Raw genomic sequence first — 11,040 nt, forward strand, 5'->3', positions numbered from 1 at the left:
TTTTTGCTCAAACTACAATATATGATGAGTAATACTATATTGTACATTATATGTCGGAACCACAAAATTTTACCGCCTTGTTTTCAGAGGGGGCATCTCAGAATGCCAAAAAATAACGAATTTCCTGGTTTTTATAGAGTACTTACGTCTACAAAATATGACGCATACAAAGAATTTACACAAAAAATTATAAATATGACGGAGAGGTTATCAAATTCCTATGTTTTAAATGTCAAGAGAATATATTTATTACTTTTTTTTTAACTTTAGTTTTTTTTTATTGCTCTATCTTTAAGATCGTAGCGTTATCTTACGTCAAAAACACACTACTACGACGCCAATATACCTTTCAGTTTAAAAATCATTTTAAAAATCAGCTATTTGAAATTATAATAAAATTTTGCAACCATTAATTTCTTAATTTTGTTTTATTACTTAAGTTAAAAAAGTTGCTTTAAAACAGTAAATACGCTTCATTTTACTATGATGCGCGAAATATTGCGCAATGAAAACCACAGTCGGTCCCCTTATTTCTTTTTAGCAATTTAGGATGAGAATATAAAGTTTGAATTTATCTGGCCTTATTGTTTGGTCCAACTAATTCTCCACTAGGACTCACTCTTCCATGGCACCTGATCCCACATCTGATGTTTCGGTGGTCCCGGGTTTGCTCTGCTTCTATTTTGTATTGTTTTATGAACTTTCATATTAAATACTATTCGCCATCTCCATTTCCTTCATTATAACACATCTGTGCATATTTCACAAAGAGTCGCCCGCGAAGCGCAAGGGTTGGAGCGTCGATCTGCTGCAGAGTCGCGAGGTAAGGAGTTGTTTCTTAGTCAGCGGATTCGAATCTCACTTTGGCACATGGAGACTGGTACTTTGGATAAGACCGCATAAACCGGGGCCCCGTGTCGCAGTTGGTGCTGGCACAGAATTACTTGATCCCTCAGTTCAATAACCAAAAGTGCCGGGTACAGGACAAAATTTGCAGCTCGTGGTGAAGACGTTTCCACGAGTGAAAATTCTTGAGAGGGACGTAAAATGTTATACAAATAAAAACTATTACAGAACATGAATGTAGTCGATAAGGAATTTCAGCAGCCTTTTATTATCATCGTATGGATATTTTTTGTGCAGGAACAGTACTTGCAAAGTAACAAAGCAATTTTGATACCTGATTTACTGATTTAGATGGAGCAAAACTTGTTTTAAAAAAGCCTCGCAATCGTGAAGAATGGTTGCATAAAATTGAAAAAAAGTACGACACGGGACCTCGGTTTGAACGGTCTCATCTGAAGGACCGGTCTACAAGTCCTACAGTTGGATACAAAGGATCAACTCCTTACTCCGCGACTCTAGAACATGTACTCTGACCACTGCGCCTCGCGGACGACTAAGTCCTCGATCGAAGATATCAGTATTTATGGAATTTAAATTCCTTTGAAGTTCAATTATAATTGAATGTCTGTCTTTGCTAAAAAGTGCATTTTAATATGATTCAGTACCTTAAATTTCTTTATTAATAGCTACAAATTATCAATTTTGACAAGCTCTACGCCCTACATGCAGCCGCTAACCTACTTAAGAGTCGGGATGTACGGAGCTGGCGGGTGTTGCTAAAACGCGGAACGGAAAACGGAACGGAACGGAAAACGGAAAATATAATTTCAGATTAAATAATTCAGATTACACAGATTTTATCAGAAACGGTAAACTTATGCATATTTAATCCCACATTAATTAATGCAAGTTGATTATAGTCATGTTAAGTCTCTTATTCACGAAAACCGCTGACATAGCAGTGACGAAAGGGGGGGGGGGTGTCGGAGAAGAAACAATCAATTTACTAGTACCTGAAAAGAACTGGACAAGCGAAAAAAGAAAACAATTGTTCTATTCGAAAGGGGGGGGGGTAAATTCCGACTCAAACTTCTTTCAGTACTTATTTTTACACTAACTTACTACATAAATTTAACAGAAAGTGTTGGGGGTTTCAATGAACAATTCTATAATGAAAACCTTATGTCTGGAAAAAAGGGGGAGGGGGAGGCAAACATTTGATATCTAAATGGATCATATTAATTAGTAAGAGAAATAAACATCTAAAAAAAATATCTTAAGATTACTGTTAGAGTACCCCTTTCGGATAAACACCTCGAGTGTAAAACTTGTTAAAATTTTGTACAAAATAGAGCTGCTTTCTATCTAATCCTGGGTATATAGAAAGAGTCATAAATCTTAACTGTGGCAAAATTTATGTATCATCTGTACAGTCAATGAAATTAAAGTGTGTTTGGAGGTGACGGTTGGGTATGAATGACCCCGTAAACATTTTCAGATTCCCTGTTTTTCGTCTCATATCTGATTTGTAGCAACTAAAGAAAACAGTTGAACATGCTGTTAAATTCATTTGTTAAATTCATTTGCAACAACTTTTTTCTTATGTTCATATTTTAATTTCTCAATATGCATTGATATCATGTCACTGATTTAGGGGGACCAAGACCCCCCCCCCCTTAACCTATTTTTGGTGACATAATATACATGAAATTTATTAAATCAATTTTTGTGTTGCTGAGGGCACCTATTCCGACCCCAAACTGCCCCCACCCCCCTTTCAAGATTCCTGGATACGCCACTGCATGCATAATCTGAATGTCAGAACGGGTGCATGTTTTTTGTCTTTCATAGGCGTCGGAACCGGGGGGGCTAACTTTTTTTTCCAAACATATATCTAGTATAGATATTGAACATTGTTTTGTAGGTTTAACCCCCCTCCCCCACTTTCCACAAACACTTGGCATTATATATAGGTTAAAAATGGGGAAAGTGGTGGTGTTTGGAAAAAAAATTTTGCCATTGAAGTTCGAACCTACCCCCCCCCCCCTTCCCCCACGAAATAGGATTCCCGTGTTTGGGAAATGTTCATCATATCCTCCTTTTTTTGCTTGTCAGGTTTTCCTGAAGGTATATATATATTTTTTTTACACCTAGCCCCCCCCCCCCCCCTTTCAATTTGCTTCCGACGCCAATGTTTACAGATACATGTATGTATTTACTAGTAGTTTTTTCCTTCCGCCTATTCATATATTTCGTTCATGAATGAGCTTTCTTAAAAAAAAAAATAATTTGAACGAAACCTTCAGATGCATGGTTACCCTGGATTTGAGTCTAGCAAGTATATCACAGGCTATATGTATTGACCATCCCATGTACATGAGCCATTTCTGAGGGGTGCATCAGGTTAATGAATATATCGTATTTTACTATAATTTTTCATTAGAGGTGCCTTTTATATCATGAATATTGCTTTTTATGTGTGATTTATATCAAATCTAGGTTATTTCTTGACATTAATTTTCCGTTTTCCGTTCCGTTCCGTTTTCCGTTCCGCGTTTTAGCAACACCCCGGAGCTGGCGACTATGGTTGGCCGTTCTACTCACAATTATTTATTTTTACTCCACTAAAATTATTTTTACTGCACTAAAAATAAAACACTGGCCATTGCTACTCACAATTAAATATTTTTACTCCTGTAAAAATATTTTTACTCCAGTAAAATTAATTTTACTCCAGTAAAAATAATTTACCTCTGTACTGGAGTAAAAATACAATGTGGCCATTTAACTCACAATTAATTAATTTTACCCAAGTAAAAATATTTTTACTGCAGTAAAAATATGACACTGGCCATTTCTACTCACAATTAAATATTTTTACTTAAGTGAAAATCAACCAATCACATTCCATGTTAGATAGCTAAACGGGGAAAATTCCCCAGGGTGTTTACACATGACATTTAGAAACTATAGAGGATAGAGTTTATAGGGTCTAATATACAACATGAAATATATAGGCGCCGGAACCGGGGGGGGGGGACTTATCCCCCGCCCTTTTTTTAATGTATCAAACAATTATATTATAGGCATTAAAAATTGGGGTTTACTTTTCTTTGTTGTTTTACTCCCCCCTTTTCAATTTGCTTTCGACGCCTAAGACAGAGAATGTAACTGCAAATGGACTATACTGTACGGATTTGCCGATATACAGTATACTATATAATCTTTAGAAAACATAGTATATTGAGAGTATAGAAAACATGTAGTGATACTATAGGAGAGATCAATTAAACGTCGTATGCCTTTTTTCCGCGTGACAAGGAATTTCTGGTAGTTGATAGTGTGCCCAACTTAAAATATATGACTGTGCCAACAGTAGTAGGACTATGTATATAATTTAAGAAGTTTTTCTTGTGAAATTATAGATTGAAAAAGTTTCTATAATAAACATAATTATAGAAGACAGTTCCGCATTTTTGACATCATAACTTTGGTTTTTTAACTCAATATCCAAACACAGGTGCTTCGGGTCGGGAACCTTTTAATTTGTAACAAACTTTGTTATTGGTTGATTTTTACTTAAGTAAAAATATTTATTTGTGAGTAGAGGCCAGTGTTATATTTCTACTGGAGTAAAAATAATTAATTTGTGAGTAAGATGGCCAGTGTTTTATTTTTACTGCAGTAAAATTAATTAAATGTGAGTAATGTGGCCAAAAAGTATTCATACTTCAGTGAGAAATTAAATTATTTTTACTAAAGTAAAAATGATTTTTACTGGCGTAAAAATAATTTTACTGGAGTAAAAATATTTTTACTGGAGTAAAAATATTTTTACAGGAGTAAAAATATTTAATTGTGAGTAGCAATGGCCAGTGTTTTATTTTTAGTGCAGTAAAAATAATTTTAGTGGAGTAAAAATAAATAATTGTGAGTAGAACGGCCAACCATATTCGACGCCTAAGACAGAGAATGTAACTGCAAATGGACTATACTGTACGGATTTGCCGATATACAGTATACTATATAATCTTTAGAAAACATAGTATATTGAGAGTATAGAAAACATGTAGTGATACTATAGGAGAGATCAATTAAACGTCGTATGCCTTTTTTCCGCGTGACAAGGAATTTCTGGTAGTTGATAGTGTGCCCAACTTAAAATATATGGCTGTGCCAACAGTAGTAGGACTATGTATATAATTTAAGAAGTTTTTCTTGTGAAATTATAGATTGAAAAAGTTTCTATAATAAACATAATTATAGAAGACAGTTCCGCATTTTTGACATCATAACTTTGGTTTTTTAACTCAATATCCAAACACAGGTGCTTCGGGTCGGGAACCTTTTAATTTGTAACAAACTTTGTTATTGGTTGATTTTTACTTAAGTAAAAATATTTATTTGTGAGTAGAGGCCAGTGTTATATTTCTACTGGAGTAAAAATAATTAATTTGTGAGTAAGATGGCCAGTGTTTTATTTTTACTGCAGTAAAATTAATTAAATGTGAGTAATGTGGCCAAAAAGTATTCATACTTCAGTGAGAAATTAAATTATTTTTACTAAAGTAAAAATGATTTTTACTGGCGTAAAAATAATTTTACTGGAGTAAAAATATTTTTACTGGAGTAAAAATATTTTTACAGGAGTAAAAATATTTAATTGTGAGTAGCAATGGCCAGTGTTTTATTTTTAGTGCAGTAAAAATAATTTTAGTGGAGTAAAAATAAATAATTGTGAGTAGAACGGCCAACCATAGGCGACCGTTTCACTAACAGGTCGTAGCACTTAAGTGCGTTTCACCATAGGGGCTTGTCTTCCGGATTGTTAAATATAAAATATTTTTAAAAAAAATGTTATCTACATTAAATACACTCTAAATGTTGCTTTAATAAAGATTCTGACATGATCAGGCAAGAAAATTAATGTTTAAAAAAAAAGTACTACACCTATATACATAAACTCTCAAAGGGACGCAAGCTGACATCTTGGAAAAAATACCCCCTCCCACTTCAGCACCTATTTCTGGACTCTATGGCATTTATTTATTTCGTTGACACAGTTCCCTTCCCTACAGTGATGATTTTTCTAAATGATGATGCGTCTGTCAGTCGTCAATGCGCGTTCAGTCAACAGAAAACGAATACGATTTCATCGATTCGGCATCCCGTCTCTTCAAATCGACCTGGAGAGAACGGAAGTTTACAAAAACGCGACGCCTGGCGGTTGAGTACATGGAAACGACGTAAGGGGCAGATAATTTTCGTATATGAAAGAGCGCCAATATTCAAACTATTAAAACGTGCAAAATGTCGTCAACTTTCGTAGGAGATCAAACCCCGATAAAACTGGTTACATGGTAGGTAGAAATGAATGGTGAAAATACTTTCCAAGCCAAAAAGTGTAATATAGGCCAAAATTAAAGAGGTCAATCTGCCTATAACACAGTAAATTATCATGTATGTAATAAAAATATGAATATTATTTATATTCATACACTGAATGTGTGTAGACGAAAATCATGGGCCTTGGGATTCACCTGTTTTTATCAGAAGTACCTGTATAAGGGAACTATGTTAATTAATTAATAACTCATAGTTAAAAAATACACATTTTTAAATAACCTTTATTTTTTATTTATTTTTTTTGTTTTTAATTTTTTTTTTGCAAACTGAGATAGACATAATATAGGCACTGAAAAATACGACTTAGCCCCCCAAAGTTTTTTTTTGGGGGGGGTGGGTTTAGCCCCCCACTCCCTCCCCCAACACACACACACATATACAACATGTTAAATTTGAGTATTTTTTAATTTATGTGGAGACCCCCCACCACCACCACCACCGACTCCATACAAAGGCACACTCCCAAATTATGATGCAGATGTAAGGGTTGGAACTCAGAATCTATACACATTACAACAAGACATTTATATATGTGGTTTTTATAAAAGATAAATAAATTATTGGTTGTTAATTTCCATGAGTATTAAAATGAAAAATTATTATAGTAGATGTACTCGTCTAATCAAGAAACACCAATGCTCAGGCAATGACAAGAAGGTGCTATTCATTGAAACCCAATTTTACTTTCAACTAATTCATAAATTTATCCCCTATACTCTACGTTCAACTGAAACTGAAATTCAACATTTGTGAAGACTATGAATTTTTTTTTACAGTGTCCTTCTACATGTGTACTTACAATAGGCAGTGATTAGAGAATATTTCAGTAATATCTGAATTAAACAAAAAAAAAATGAATCAATTTTAAATTTACTTAAAATTATGCTTCAATGAAATGTGAATTTGAACTTCAATGAAGTATTGAACATTCATCAGTAAATGCAAGTATTACCTACTAATCATTGCTGGGAAGTTAAGTGGGAACCCTATATATATTGCACCATGGTTATTATATACATGTACATGAACTTGTAAGAAGTAAGAGTGATCTGCCCTTAGATCTAAAATGAAATAAATTAATATTTTAAGTTTATTACTGGATTTGTAATCAATTGAAGCATTTTGAACATTTCATTTGGCCTAGAGGAATTAACTCAACACTTTCTTTGCATGTTCTTCTCCAAGTTAAGAAAGAAACAGTTATTTACAGTTCACCAACAGTTCATAGTCATCATGGTCATTGAGTACTATCCTGGGGGTAAATGCATGGCAGATACCCTATGTTGAAAATTAAATAGATAAGCTCCATATTTACATCTTCATATAATTTCCTTTAAGTCAAAAAAAAAAAAAAATACTGAGGTTCCTTAACTTCAAACCCAAGAAAATCAACTGCAGACATGTTACTTATTGTTAGTTAATCTCTATGTGACAGATAGGATTAGACTCTAAGATTTTCTGCAACTATCAAGGGAACCAATGCAGATTTTTTATTTTTCTTTACAAATACATTTTTACTTCTTCTCCTCCTATAACTGTGCAGTGTAATTGCATTTAAAAATATATGTATAATTACTGTCTCTTAGGATGACAGAAAATGTGGGACCAAATACAGATGGAGAGATCCAACTTTCTGAAATTCACCACAAGCTTGAAATAAATTTTCTTCGACTCACATAGGTGGCATAATAAAAAAGCTTTATCCAAACATAACATCTAAAAAAGTTAGAAACAAATTCAATTGGACCAAAACAACAGTTTTATACAAGGGCATTTCATTTAAATCAATATCTAAAGACTTAGAAGAAAAACAATTGACAAACTTTGCCGATATTCAATATCATGGTGGGGATGAGGTTTTTAAAATTAAAGAAACTGACAAGGAAATTACAATGGGACATGTCAATGGACACTGCATCAATGGAAACCGTTTATTAAGTGAAATTACTTTTTCTTGGGACAAAAGTTATGAAATTAAACTATGTGGAAGAATTATTGATCTTGGAAGGCTTCATATATCTGACAAGTTTTCTTTAAGTGAGGAAAGTGTGCGCAGTACATTTGATGTCTTGGAAACTTTACGGCTGTGTCCCGGAATTCCTGAAAAAGAAATTAAAGATTTAACCATATTTGACACCAATTCTTATATCAAAGAATATAGGTCATTTTCTAATGATGAGAATTCAGGCTCTGTTTTCTATAGAATTAAGTCATGTCTGCAGTGTGTCACATTCTTATCCAAGGTGCCCTACTGTGAGAAGTGCAGAAAATTACTTAAGGGGGTCACACAGATGAAGAATGTCTCTGGTAAAGAAATTAATGCTGATAATGATACAGACACAGTGGAGTTAGATGAAAAAGATCATGATGACATGAAAACTATTTTGAATAGAGTATTACCCAATTGCCCAGAAAAGGCAAAGACATTTCTGTTATCACAAAGTGATAATCTAAAATCAACACCACATGCACGAAGATGGAAACCTGAAATAATAAGACTTTGTCTTACACTGTATTGCCGTTCACCAAGATCTTATGTTGATATGCGGAACAGTGGATTCTTGTGCCTCCCATCAAGCAGGTTAATTCAAATATATAAAACCTAGAATGGATGAGGAATGAAGCCTCTGTCCAAAATCTGCCCACAGAGGGTTATGAAGGAGGGCTCATCATCGACGAAATGGCCATTCAGGAAGACCTGGCAATCAAAAAAAAGGGTAGCATTTTTCAACTTATTGGTTTTGTAGATGGAAATCATGAAAGTTTTGCCATACAAAAAATCTTGACAAATAATAATGAAGTACAGTTGGCAAATCATGTGCTGCAGTTGGTTTTTTTAGGCAGTAGTGGGTTTCGTTTTCCCTTTGCTCATTTCCCCACAAAGCAGATCTCAGCATCTGAATTGTACATCATATTTTGGAAAGCTGTGAAAATGCTTGCATTGTACGGTTTTATAGTACGTTATGTCAGCATGGATGGTGCCCAAACAAATAGAGATTTCATGAAAATGCTACTTCTTGAGAAAAAGACTGACTCTTTTAAAACCATGTTAGTAACAAATATATTCAGACCTTCACTACCAAAAATCTCTGTAATAATGGACTATTCTCACGTTATAAAGAAAATTCGAAACAACTGTTGTAAAAGTGGTATGAGATCTGCACATAAGAGAAAACTGACTCACAGTTCTTCACTAATTTTGTGGGATCATTGGGTGCAAGCATTTAACTGGGATGTGTCTGAAAACCCCTATCCAATTCACCGCAAATTAACACAGGAACATTTCTTCCTTACCTCTGAGTCTAAAATGAGGAACCATTTGGCCGAGGAAGTCTTGGATAAGGATATGCTGCATCTGATGATTTGTTATCAAAAGTCCTTGTCAGATGCCACAAAGTCTGCTGAATTAAAAGGCACCATTGAACTTCTACAAAACACATCAGTATTGGTTACTATTTTTAGAGACGGTAGACCGGTAAAAGACTATGGGGATTCTCGACTACAACAGAATAGAGATGTCCTCTCATGGTTTCAGAGTTGGGAAACTGAAAATAAAAGTAATGATGAAATTAAAGAGAAAGAGAAATCCTTGCTTTCATTTCAATGTAGGGAAGATATTGCATCATTGTTGCTTGGTTTTGATGAGTTCTGCAAAGAAAAACTGAAAGTGAGCGGGGGATCTATCATACAGAATCAACAGTGATGTGATTGAAAATGTTTTTTCACAGCAAAGAGGTTTACATAATGGAAGCAACAGTAATCCTACATACCAGCATTATTGTAGCAGCATGAACTCTATCATTCTTGGGGAAACTCCAATTTCAAGGAAAAGTAATACAGGGGGGTCAGCTGGTAGTGGCTGTGAACCATTTCATCTGAAAAGAAAAAGTAACTCATCCCCAATGAAAACAGTATCACTGCCTAAAATGTAAGTACAAGTACTATGTAACTCTTTTATATGCACAATACACAAAAATAACACATACACAAATATACCTATAAACATAGTGGACAGATGTACTTGCTATCTTCACTAGTTAACTCTTCCCACAGTTTCTCATCCTCCAGTCCTACACAACTCCTGTGATACCATGAATCACAATCATCACAACAAATACAGTCTTGGTCTTCCTGAGACAGTTTTCCACACACTGAACAAAACAAAGTCTCATCACTCTTTTCACATTCTTCTGCTGATTTTCTTTTTTTCCTTCCAGAATAAACCTTTTTTCTCTTTCTTCCTTTAGTACTGTATGTTGATTTTTTCTTCCTCTTCTGATGACTAGGCTTTTCAACAGTTTTTTCTGTTTCTCTTTGAACAGGATTAGAATGTAACTCTGCACTGGATAGTGGCTGAACTGGAGACTGGGAAGTTTGTGTGACTTGATCATTGTTTTTCTCTGAAGATACAGATTCCGAAGAAACAGCAGCACATGAGGTACTGGCAGACATCTGCTTACTCTCTAAAATAACTTTAAGAATTGTTTCACCAATATCACTTACAGTCTTTTTTGTGCTAAAAGATAGTCCATATAGTTTGCCAATGTCTTTCAGTTCTTGTTTTGTGAATTGTTTGTAAAACTGATGATCCTCCATAGCTAGAGCTTTTAATCTTAGCTGACTTACTTCCTTGCCTTCTGATTTATCTTCCTGAATTTCTTTAGCAGTGATAGGTTTCTTCTTCTTTGATCCTTGCTTCATAATCTTTTTCCTCAGGGCTTTGTTCTTTTCAATTTTTAACACATTGATATAATTGTTCCGAAATTGTGAAACTGCAACTTTTAGAAA

At 34.3% G+C, this 11,040-nt stretch overlaps 1 long non-coding RNA gene across 1 annotated transcript; it reads right to left on the bottom strand.

Annotated features, from left to right (window-relative positions):
- Nucleotides 1-8,890: 8,890 nt before the first annotated feature.
- On the bottom strand, nucleotides 8,891-10,371 carry LOC134250299 (uncharacterized). Its single transcript, XR_009988465.1, has 4 exons — nucleotides 10,249-10,371; nucleotides 10,023-10,127; nucleotides 9,547-9,679; nucleotides 8,891-8,950 (listed from the first exon to the last, which is right to left on the bottom strand). It is a non-coding gene; the product is annotated as an uncharacterized LOC134250299 (long non-coding RNA).
- Between the last annotated feature and the right edge of the window lie 669 nt (nucleotides 10,372-11,040).

Source organism: Saccostrea cucullata, unplaced genomic scaffold (assembly GCF_032062105.1).
Source record: "Saccostrea cucullata isolate Sc308-1 unplaced genomic scaffold, CSIRO_AGI_Scuc_v1 ctg1984, whole genome shotgun sequence".
Classification (NCBI taxonomy): domain Eukaryota; kingdom Metazoa; phylum Mollusca; class Bivalvia; order Ostreida; family Ostreidae; genus Saccostrea; species Saccostrea cuccullata.